A 12,178-nucleotide genomic window follows, 5' to 3' on the forward strand; every position below is an offset into this window, starting at 1 on the left:
TTTGTTCTTATGTTACATAATTTACTTACAAACAATATTACCCAACATCTAACCAATAGGAGTAAAGATAAGAGAAACTGAAATCCTTGTAGTTCTTTTTAGTAGCTTCTGAGTAAATCCAGTTATTGTAATTTTAGTATCTCGCTGTCTTTTGGCTTATCATTTCACCTGTAAATAAGTTTGTAGCCTGTAACCATTGACTACTTGTTGCTTTCCACCTTCAAAAGTGATGGAAGAACATGGCAAGCAGTACATTGTGATTTAGTAGTTAATTAATTAAATTGGTATGCAAATATTTCAGTTCATCGGAGACTTGATGCATTCAGAAAAAGCTATATATTTGCATTCTTAGAATTTATTTTAACGCTTTGCCATAATGGTAGGATATTCAAAGTAGGAGCACAGCTAGCATAGTGCGCTTAAATATTCTCAACCTTTGATTATCTCTTCGATTAATTTGGTTTTCAGATTGTGTGAAGTGTTTGAAAGTTGCCCCTCTGTGTTAAGTTACCTTTGCTCCACAAATTGGGTTGCGATTGGGCAGATTGGAAAATTGCCATAATTTGGCACTAACTCATGCATGTAGAGATGGTGTTGGAAATGAAAATATCAATCTAGGTTCTCTTCTGAGGGGGTGGCGGAACACAATAATAGAGCAGCACAGTGTCCCTGTGATGCTTGATAATGTTGGGTGCAAAAGGGCAAATGGTCCAACCCCAAAACCAGCATATGAACACAAACATCACAAAAAGAAAGTAATCAATAATGGAAAAAAAACTTCAGGAAAATGTGTTTATTGAGGAATTCTTGAATCAAACTGCATGGTGTTATATTACAGTTATTGACACCACTGTGTCAGCCAGTGAGTTGGAGGTGGGGCAAGACTTATGGCAGGACTCTCACACAGCAAACAGAGTCTATTTAAACAGAGTCTCTACAAACTACAGCAAAATCTCCCGATAAAAACATGGGTTATTTCTCCAGCAAAATGCAGTGAGTGGAGGATAGTTATATAATACAAATTGTGCGTAAAATCAATCCCAGTCACTTACAGCAGGTGTGATTGACAGGAATTACCCAATCAAATCCATTCAGATCGGGAATTGTGGTGTCACTATATGCAGCTGTTCTATGTCATATACTGAGGATCAAAATGCTGCCTTTCCCATTCTGCTCACAGCAGTTGCCCAACAAGGTCTGTATTATTTTGTTTCTTAACTGAAGTTGTGCTGTGAGGTTTTGTTTTTCTGTGGTCAGCTGGTGGTGAGGTTTAGGGTTTAAGAAGATAATTCTGGGCTTTGTCTGCACGAACAAAACAAGATCAGTGTTGTCGTGGGTTTTACTACTTGTGCCAGAGTTTCTCTTCAGCATTGATAAGGATCCCTCCTACAGTTTCCTGCTATCATCACTTGCTTTTGTTCAGCTTTGAATCCATTTTGAGTTCGAACTTTCCCACAGGGAAGGGGGAAAAAAACACTTCTTTTTTCCCCTGTTCCAACAAAATCAGCCATGTAAGATTTTCCTTGAAATACCTCAACAGTATTGTATAAACATTTCAAAGCAGCTTATAGAAATGTCTGCTATGAAATGTTATTATGGAGTTGTGGCAGGAAAACCTCACTAAGGAGGTACTCGGGGAAATTGTATTGCTGCTTACAAAAAAAAAGTTATCTAGCAGGTGAGCTAACACATGGTCCTTATTTCTGAAAGGACTTGCAAAAGAAAAAGTTTGAAATGCATGTCAGGTTCCTATCCAATGAATTTCACATGAATAACTTTGAAGCAAAACTAACAATTTAACATTGGTCTGCTAGGCCAAGGCTAATAATTTCTTTATTGAACCACAACAGGCAAGGTTTTGTTTTTAGATGAATATAGCATTTAAATATTTTAACCTGGCCTTAGAGCTGCATGCAACTCCAAAGTGAGGGATTCCTGTCTTTTGAAGTTGCTCCATGCAACTCTACTGAATTTGTGTACTGAGTACCTTCACCACATAGACTGCAGCGGTTCAAGAAGGCCCACCACCACCTTTTAAGTGTAACTGGGGATGGGGCATTAAATGCCAGCCTTGCCAGCGCCACCAATATCCCAAGAATTAATTTTTAAAAAATATGTGGGTCCAGTACATCATTAGCCAATTGGAGCTGTGATGCACAGTAGAGAAAATTGGTGGCTAATTCTGAGCCATGGGTAAACAGGTGCCCTAATTTCTAATGATGGTTTCGCAGTCAATACTGCGGATATTTGTTGCTCTGATCTTTCTGTGGTACCAGTAGTGTTTTTTCTAGCAATGACGGCACATGTGGTTAGACGCAATTAATGCCAGTAGCGGAGAAAAACTCACAATTTCTAGCATTATTGCCTCATTTTTGTGCTCTTCCAAGATGAAGTATGTTAATGCTGGTGAATGGAACTCTTCCCATTTCAGTCACCCAGTATTATCAACCACTTTCAGGTTATGTATAGCACAGCTAGATGTAGAATGAAGCTACCACTACTCTGCTCCAAAACCTCAGAAGAGGGCCCCCCCCACTACACCAATACAAAATTTGTTCCATTTCAACCAACCTCTCGCGTGAGATTGCCAATGATTGTAGGCCTCACCCATTAGGAACTTGATAAAATTCAGTCCCGCAAGACTTTGAATTTAAAATTCTCATCCTTGTGTTCAAATCCCTCCATAGCCTCGCGCCTCCCCATCTCTGTAACCTCTTCCAGTCCTACAACCCTCTGAGATCTTTGTGCTCTTCCAATCTGGCCCCTTGTGCATCCCCAATTTCCTTTGGTCCACCATTGGCGATGTTGCCATCAGCTGACTAGGCCCTAAGCTCTGGGATTCCCTCCCTAACCCTCTTTCTCTTCCTTTTAAGATGATCCTCAAAGCTTGCCTCTTTGACCAAGCTTTTGGTCATCTGTCCTAATATCTCCTTATGTGGCTCGGTGTCAAATTTTGTTAAAATTTGTTCCTGTGAAGCGCCTTGAGACATTTTACTATGTTAAAGGTGCTATATAAATGCAAGTTGTTGGTGTTGAAACAGCCAAACTCTGTACTCAATGCACAAAACAGTAACAAGGCTGATCCCTAGGATTAGAGGACTGGGGTTATGAAGAAAATTAAGAAAAACTTGAATTCTTGAGCACTGAAAAGGGACCTCATAGATGTAGAAGAGACCAAGTGGAATAAGGTTAACCCTGAGTACTGTTTCAAGCTAAACCACAACTGCAGGACAAGGGGCTATAGGTATAAACTGGTAAAAAGGCAATTATTTCAGGACGAAGGTCAATAAGCATGTCTTCACACAAAGAGTGATTAATATCTGGTGTGGTTTTCCTGGTAGGGAAGTGGAGTCAAAAAGTATAGAGCTATTCAGAGACATTTGTTGGGCAGATTGTAACTGTCCATGGGATGATGATGCCATTCAGCTCATCTAGCTCCTTTCTCTGTACTTTGTGATCTGAAGCACAAACATCCAATACTATTCGGTACTAGTAAAAAGTTTACAAGTGTTCTTTATTTATAGAAAATGGAAAGAAGTCAATTGTCGGATACTTTATGTACTGTTATAACTCTTGTGTACAGCAAAAGGATTGACACAAATTGTATGACCGTAAGCAGCATCATGTGTGCCCCGGTAGCCAAGATATCTGAAGCCATGATTTTCATTGGCAACTGCAGCATTAAAATAAATTGGAATAAATATATTTAAGATAGAGACTGATGATCAAATATTATGGAACCCAACAGCTCCCACCCTACATGCTGTATCTGTGAAATACAACTGGTCAGGTTTTAACTGAATTTTAAAGTGGTATTGATATTCAGAGTTTTGGTCAAATATCTTGAGTTGGGAGAAATCTATATTTATTAAGTTTCATCTGTGGTAGGTCACCCCCAAAGGAAACCAGGTGAGATGAGCAGAATATGTAGTCGGTCAAGGAAGGAATAGAAGGATATAATGGAATATTTTTAAAGACCCAGTTTTTGTTAAAACAATAAATTTGAGACTAGACAAAAAAAAACCTCTGAGGGCTTTTGCCCTCCGTCACAGCAACACATCCATTCACTCTTCATAATGGAAAACAAACTGAGGAGTTGTGCAAATAGGAATATTTTGGAAACTTTTTTTTTAAGTGAATGATGGGTAAGAGTACCTTCTGTTGATGCCACTTACCCAGGTGTACTTCCTTCTTGAAAAGAGGATGGGTGTGTGTTTCTTTTGGGCCTATTTTAGTTTTGTACATCTCCATTGTTCCATCACCTTTAACAGGATGTAACCAGCTGAGATGTGGCAAACCAATCTAATTCAAGTAACTAGTGCTCTTATCACTTAGCCAAATAAAAAAACTAAAGAGGAACAAATATCCTTTCATTCAGTTGTGGGCTACAAAGTGAGCAGGGTATAGGAAACTAGGCCTTGACTGACAATTAACTACAATATACCCAAATTGATCACTCACCCATTATTCCTTTCTTGTCAGGTATAGTTCAGATGCTGGAGGCCGTGTTAAATTTGCTGGTGTTGGTGTGTGTGGTGGCAGCATACGTTGTTCTCTCAGGATACAGCAGTAATGGTGGACTGGCAACAAGCTTCTTCAGCATCAACAGTGACTTTTCTCCATTTGAAGGGGAGCAACTGAAGCAAGTACAGAAGCTTGACCGGGAGTTTATTATAATGCGAGCACCTGAACTCTACACTGGCATTGGAGTGGCCATCGCCATGTTTGCCATCACTCTGGGTGTTATGATTAAGGGTGCTCAGCTTTTACATAATATGTCCCTGAAGTGTTTGATTTTTGAAGTCATATTCAATGTGTTAGCATTCCTGGGTTATGCAGCTGCAGTTGGTCTTTACTTGTACTTTGTCCTCCAGATTAATACTACAGATGTTTGTAAGCAGAGGGAACTTCTTTATGCAAGGTATGGCCTCAACTGGATGAACTGTGATTTATCTGGGTCTGATGGGGCAGCAGCCTGCTTTGGTATACTCCTCGCCATATGTTATTGTGTTAGCGCAGTACTGGCAGTGCAATTTTACCAAAAGGTGGGGCAACAAAATAGAAATAATTCACATTCTTAGGACAATTTACTCTACATGAATTACAAAATATGTTTCATAGATAGTTTAGTAATTAAGGCACTGCATGGTGTGGTGCTGAGCCATACAGAGCAGGAAGGGGCCACATTTGAGCCCAGGTCAATGCTGAATTGTCAGCTGTAGAATCAATAGGCACTGTTGAGGGAGGAAAGGGAAAAGATGAGCCAGGTTTTACTCTTGATTAATCAGTGACTGTTGTTGGAATTTGCATATGTATGGAAATCAGATGAGGACAACTTCAAATGTGATGCCTGCAATTGATAAAATAGCCTGGCAAAACTCAATGGGCAAGTTTACATCTGAAGAATGGCAAGTTGGACATACAGCTTTGCCCCAACTTGAATCTCTATATTTTAGAGGTGATGACAAAAATTGGAAGGGGGAATGAAAAATGACAAACACGACTGTTTCAATAAGGCTGCGAATTTAAAGGAGGAGGTGGGATGGTGGCAGGAGAGCTGGTTTCTGGGCCCGCTCCCGGCTGCAGCCGCTCTGTAAACAGGATTTTCCCGTGATTGGCCTCGTTAAGCCTACCCTGCAGGCTTCCCGGTCAATTAACAGGAAGCGGGCCTGATGACGCATCATCAGCCGGTTTCCTTAAAGGGACCATGTTCACATGGAGTGTTGACAGTTGTTCTGTCAGCGTTTGACAGCATTGAGGCGTTGCAAACACTGACGAGCACTGCACCAAGGTGAACACTTGCACCCAAGCTCTCCAATGACTCCCTCCATAAGCATATGGAGGGAGTCACAGCACGCAGAGAAGTTCTCTTCCCTTCTAAGGGCGGAAGAGACCTCCCCCCGACACCAACGCAGCCTGGTTGCACATTGCACAGAAGGGCAAAAGCAGGGATGTCGTCAGGGGTCCCTGGCTACAGTGGCACCACCCTTTCAATGATGTCAGTGGATCACGAAACATTACTGCAAAGCTACATTCAAACTCACCCTGCTGTGCCACATACACATCCCCTTCTCCTGCACATCCTTACTCACACCAACTTACCTTGCGCCTCCACCCAACCCCCTCTATCTACATTATCACTTCCCCATCTCACTAGCCACCCCTCACACTTGCCCTCATCCTACTGCAAGCATACTAACTAACAACACACAAGGGTAGGCATTTGAGAGGTTTAGCCAATGTTCATGTGAAGTTTCTGGTAATGTGTTGTCATAGTGAAATCTATTTTTCCAACACTGCCCCTTATTGGACAGATCTGTGTGCACCTTGAGAAGTGTCTTACTGAGTTCCAGTAAATATTGAGACATAACTTCACCTTCCCCTCCCCCGCTATTGTGACGAGCGTGAAAGGAATGGCTTGGACATCAAAGGGATACTTCACGGTGCTGGTGTGGGATGGTGTCAGCCTGGCGCATCATGTGGCAGCCAGGGTTTACAGTGTTAAGTGAAGTAAATCTGGCCATGGTGGTGCCATTGCTGGCCTCCCGGGCAGCAATGTTGTCGGGCTGATGCCGTGTCCAGTGCAGCATCAGGTGATGGCAAAGAAGGTTGGTGTCGTTGGTATTAGGCCTGATCGTGGAAGGATTCAGAAGACGATGGTCTGATTGTTTCAATGGCTCCGCTGTTGCTGCAATAGATGGCGGCTGCAGGTGAGATGACAGAAGCAATCTGTCAATGGTGAGAGAGGTTCTCCCAATGTGGTGACTCTGGACATACAGTTGGATCTAAAAACTTGGAAGCTAAAGAAATCTCTATGTATTAAAAATGCTGTAACCAACATTTTCTGTGCTCTGAAACTCACCCTCTGCAACATGGCATCCTTTACACCACTTCTGCAGCTGTCAGCTTATCAGATACATCAGAGCAGACTCAAAACACACCAGGTTGAGGTGTCGTGTTCCTCAAACAGCAGGTAACCAGTGGGGGAAGAACATAAAATTAGAAGCCTCAAAATAGTCTTAAATTGGCTCTTAACAAACCATTTAACAAGCTCAAGTGTATCCCCTGCCACTTGGTGTTGGGTCAGTTCTCCGCTGACAGACTCGACACCTGGGAGACTCGCGTGGAGGTGGGTTGACAGCGGGTTTCCTATCTTTCCAATCTTTGCTATTTTGACAGCGGACCCGCCTCCAAACCCGCCCCCTGAACGCTATTAAATTTGCGGCCTAAGTGTCTTCTTAAAATAAAGTCTAGAATTTTTTTTTGAGGGGGGGTATTTTAAAATACAAAGTCATTTCTCTAACATTCTTAAAGTTAATACTAACATTGAGAGTTTTTGATTGTTATCCCAGCGAATGCCAGAATTGCAAATCCAAATGGAAACTAGGAAAATCAGCCGAGCATATTTGTTTCAGCAGAATTGATCAGAATTTAGTCCATTTGTGCCAACCAGTTCTGTATTGTTCAGGACTTTTTAAGAGCCAAACTTCGTTTGGAGGAAGCATCCAAGTGCTATTTCCAAGTTTGCAGTAATATATAATGCTGTGAATATTTTTGAATCAAACCTATTAATGCAACTTGTTTTATATTTGTGTACAAAATGCAGTATATTCAAAAGACAATCTCTAATTTACATTGCATTATTCATTTAAAGACAATGGCCTGGAATTTCCACTCAGATATTAGCTTAATCTGGGAAGAATCGAATGAAATAGCACTAAAGATCGTGGAATTTTAGCGTGAGTTGCAGCCATAACCACTTTATGCTGGAGTTTGTGACCTTTTACACTGGTTCAAAAGTCAATTTGCCTGAAGAAGTCCACAAAACTGGCCAAGCCCCCAGGTCAGAATGGCAAATTTGTGCCGATTGCACAGATGCTCGGGTGCACAGGCACATATGGTCGCATTAATCACCTGACCTGCAGTTAATTGAAGCCTGACCTAGGTTTGTTTCTTCTGCTGCTGTTGCTGCTGCAATTACTTTAAATTCATTCAATTGATTTGCCCCGAGACCAGTAGTCAACTGAAGCCATACAGGAGTGTCCTGCTCTGCTGCAGTAATTAGTTAATTGAAGAAAGCAGTGACCAACAGTCAATTGAAGTCAATTAAAAAGTAAGACCAAGAGCATTAAATCAGTAGAGTGAATATTGATCCTGCTGTGTCAGCCAATGAGTTGGAAGCGGGGCAGGGTATGTGTTTTTAGTTTAGTCAAACTACCGCAGAGTCCCCGAACTCATAACGAAAACTACAGCAAACAGAGACTAGAGTACAGCAGGATTATTTCTCCAGCAAAATGCGGTCAGTGGAGGATAGTCACATAATACAAACTATGTGTAAAAAATCAATCCTAGTCACTTACATCAGTGCGGTCCCCAGGCGTAAATGATGGGGAATCACCCACTCATCTCTATTCTGATGATGGGGCCACTATATGCAGCTCATTAATTCTCCAAGTCTTAAATAAATAGACCCTTACCCTACCCTCCGTTTTATTCCCTATTGTAAGACCCACCTTGCTGCTTCTATTCCTTGTAAGAATATAGATATGTTTTTACATTGTTTTAATACAGAACAAAGACAGAATTGCGAATGTAGGCAGAATTGGTTTAAGCTGTATGCTTGCAGATCTTCTCTTTTGACCATAATGACACCGACAGCATTGGAGAAGGATGAAACTTTAGATAATGGAACAGGCTATTAGCAAAGATGAGGCCACCTATGGTTGCGTTCAGCAATCTGTTCGATGACCTAAGGGTCATAAGATGCCCAACAAAGCTAAACTCAGCAAGAATTAGACAACTTACGCTGGTTTTAAAATGGTATAAGAGGGATATAAAGCAAAACTCAAGTTAGGAACTTTAGTTACCTTCAAGTTGAGGTACCATGAACAGCCTGGATAGGCAATTGCTTACGATTCTTGGGAAGATCTTTACACGCAAGTTCCTAGATGTAGGACTGGTGTGCACTGCCCTGTATATAGTCTTATGATGAATGTTTTGAAAACAAAATTAATGAAGTTAATTGTCAGACATATTGCTGTTTCTAGCTTTCACGAATCGGTTATTAAAAAGATAAGGTTTATCCAACATTCCTTTCCAACACAATTCCTGATACTTGCCTACCTTTCCTTGCCCCAGTGCTTGTTGATCTTGTAGATGCTTTTGCTCCATTCCCCTTTTTACAGCACAGAAACAGGCCATTCGGCCCAACTTGCCTGTGCTAGTGTTTATACTCCACGCGAGTTTCCTCCCACTTCATCAACCTAATCTTAGTCTTTCAGCATATCTTTCTATTCGATTTTCTCTCATGTGCTCATCTAGTTTTCTTTTGAAAGCATCTAAGCTATTCGCCTCAACCACTGCCTGTGGTAGCAAGTTCCACATTCTAACCACTCTCTGAGTAAAGACATTTCTCCTTATTTCCCTATTGGATTTATTAGTAACTGTCTTATATTCATGGCACCTATAGTTTTGGATTATCCCAAAAGTGGAAACATTCTCTCCACATCTACCCTGTCCAACCCATTTATAATTTTAGACCTCTTAGGTCTCCTCCTAAGTCTTCTCTTTTCTAAAGAAAAAGCCCCAACCTGTTCAATCTTTCCAGAAAGCTGTAATCTCTCACTTCTGGTACCATCCTTGTAAATCTTTTTGGCATTTTCTCCAGTACTTGTATGTCCTTTTTATAGTAGAGACCAGCAGAACAGTGCCTGACCAGAGTCCTATACAGGCTTAACATAACTTCACTACTTTTGAATTCTATACCCCTAGAAATAAATCCCAGTGCTTTGTTAGCATTTTAATTGCTTTGCTAAATGCAATGCTGCTTTTAATGATTTGTTCGCCTGTATCCCTAGATCCCTTTGCTCTTCTACCCTATTCAGCTTCTTATTTTCTAAGGTGCAAATGATGGTTTTATTTTTCCTACCAAAGTGCATCACCTCACATTTATATATGTTAGTTAATTTGCCACTTAACTGCCCAGTCTGCAAGTTTTCTAATGTCTTATATTATGTTGCATTGTTCCTCAGTGTTAGCCATAACCCCCCAGTTTGGCATCGTCTGCAAATTTTGATAGAGTTACTTGTTCCTAAGTCCAAATCATTAATGTAAATTATGAAGAACAGTGGTCCCAGCACTGATCCTTGTGGAACACCGCTTACCTTTCTCCAATCTGAATAACTACCTTTTACCCCTACTCTCTGCTTTCTATTTTTTTAAGCCAATTTGCTACCCATTCAGCTATTTGTCCGCTGACTCCACATGCGCTAACCTTTGTCATGAGCCTACCATGTGGTACCTTATCGAAGGCCTTTTGAAAATCCAACTGTATGACATCTACTGCATTACCCTTGTCTACTTTTTCCGCATTACCTCTTCAAAGAATTCTATCAGGTTAGTTAAGTATGACATAGCCATTCGGAATCCATGCTATTTTTTATTGTATTTTCTGTCTCGAGATGCTCTATCACTTCTTTTAGTATAGATTCCAGCATCTTTCCTACCACTGACATTAAGCTGACTGGTCTAAAGTTCCCAGCTTTTGTTCTATCTCCCTTTTTGTATATAGGAATATTAGCTGTCCACCAGTCCTCTGGCACTATCTCCTCTTCAATGGAACTTTTATCGTGCCCCTGTTATTTCCTCCCTAGTTTCCTTGAGTATGTGTGGGTGCATACCATCCAGACCCGGGGTTTTATCCTCTTTTAGTTTTGCTAGTTTATCAATTATTTTCTCCCTTTCTATCCCAACTGTATTAATATTCTTTTTAATCTAATCTTCTTGTGAAGTGTCTATTTCATTAGCTCCTTTAGTAAAAACTGAGGTGAAGTAATTATTCAATATTTCTGCCATTTCATCATTACCTATGAATTTATCTTGCTCATCTTTTAGTGGCCTGATCCCTACTTTAATTTTCCTTTTGTTATTTGTGTCTATAGAACACTTATTTTTTTATATTCCTTGATAATTTGATTTTGTAATTTCTCTGTCTTCCAGATGTTTTTTTAAAAAAAAACTTCCCACCTAAGTTCTTCATATTCCCTTTCGTCCTCCTCTCCTTTAGTATCCAGGTACTTCTTGCGTCTTTTTCTTTAGATTCAATTTTCTCTTTAGTTCTTTATTTATCCATGGTGCCCCATAATTAGCTTGTTTTTGGCTTTTAGTGGAGAACATTTCTCGAACTCTATTGATTACCCTTTTAAAGATCGCCCACTGTTTTTCTGTCACTTTGTTTTTCAAAGATTTTCTTCCAATTTACCTTCTTTAGTTCCACCATCATTTCATTATAATTTGCTCTTTTCTAATCTATTACCTTAGTCTTTGCCCTACTTATGTCACTCTCGATCCTAATCTTGAACCTTACTACCTTGTGATCAACACTAAGATGCTCTCCTACTCTTACTTCTCCTATCTGTTCTGGTTCATTACTCATTACAAGATCCAGCAGCGATTCGTTTCTTGTTGGGCTTCTTATGCACTGAGTGAGAAAGGAGTCCTGTACACACTAAAAACTCAATTCCCTTTTCTCCTTCTTCCTGCCAGTTTATTTGGGAGTAGTTGAAATTTCCCATGATCATTCTTCTATGCCTGCTGCTCATCCTGTGGATTTACCTACATATTTCTTCCTCCAATTCCTTTCTACTATTTGGTGGTCTATAATATATCCCTATTAGGGTGATGGATCCCTTATCTTAACTCAACTCAATTCAATTCATATGGATCCTGTATCTATCTTACTGACATAGTTACATCCTTTTTTTATACCACGATTGTATGTTATCTTTAACTAGTACAGCTACCCTACCCTTCCTCAATGTGTTATAGCCTGCAATATTTAGTTGCCAATCCTGTTCTTTGTAGCCATGTTTAGGTCATTTCCGACTAGATCCAGATCCTCTCTACAAATGATTGCCTCCACTTCACACATTTTGTTTTGAATACTACGTACATTGCTGTATGAACAGTTTAAATTGCTTTTATTTATTATTCCCCACTTTGTTTTTATATTCGTAGTTATATGCTCTATGACTTTATCTGATCCCTGGCCATTCATGTTATCCTTATTCCTTCCTTTAGTTTGTCCTTTACTTGCTTTTCATGATTCTTGTTAGATTTCGGTATTTTCTAGCAGTTCCCTCCCCATGTTATTAGTTTAAAGTCTCATTTACAGCCCTAG

The sequence above is a fragment of the Somniosus microcephalus genome, chromosome 6 (genome assembly GCF_052327205.1).
Source record: "Somniosus microcephalus isolate GS21.2 chromosome 6, FLI_Smic_1.0, whole genome shotgun sequence".
Lineage (NCBI taxonomy): Eukaryota > Metazoa > Chordata > Chondrichthyes > Squaliformes > Somniosidae > Somniosus > Somniosus microcephalus.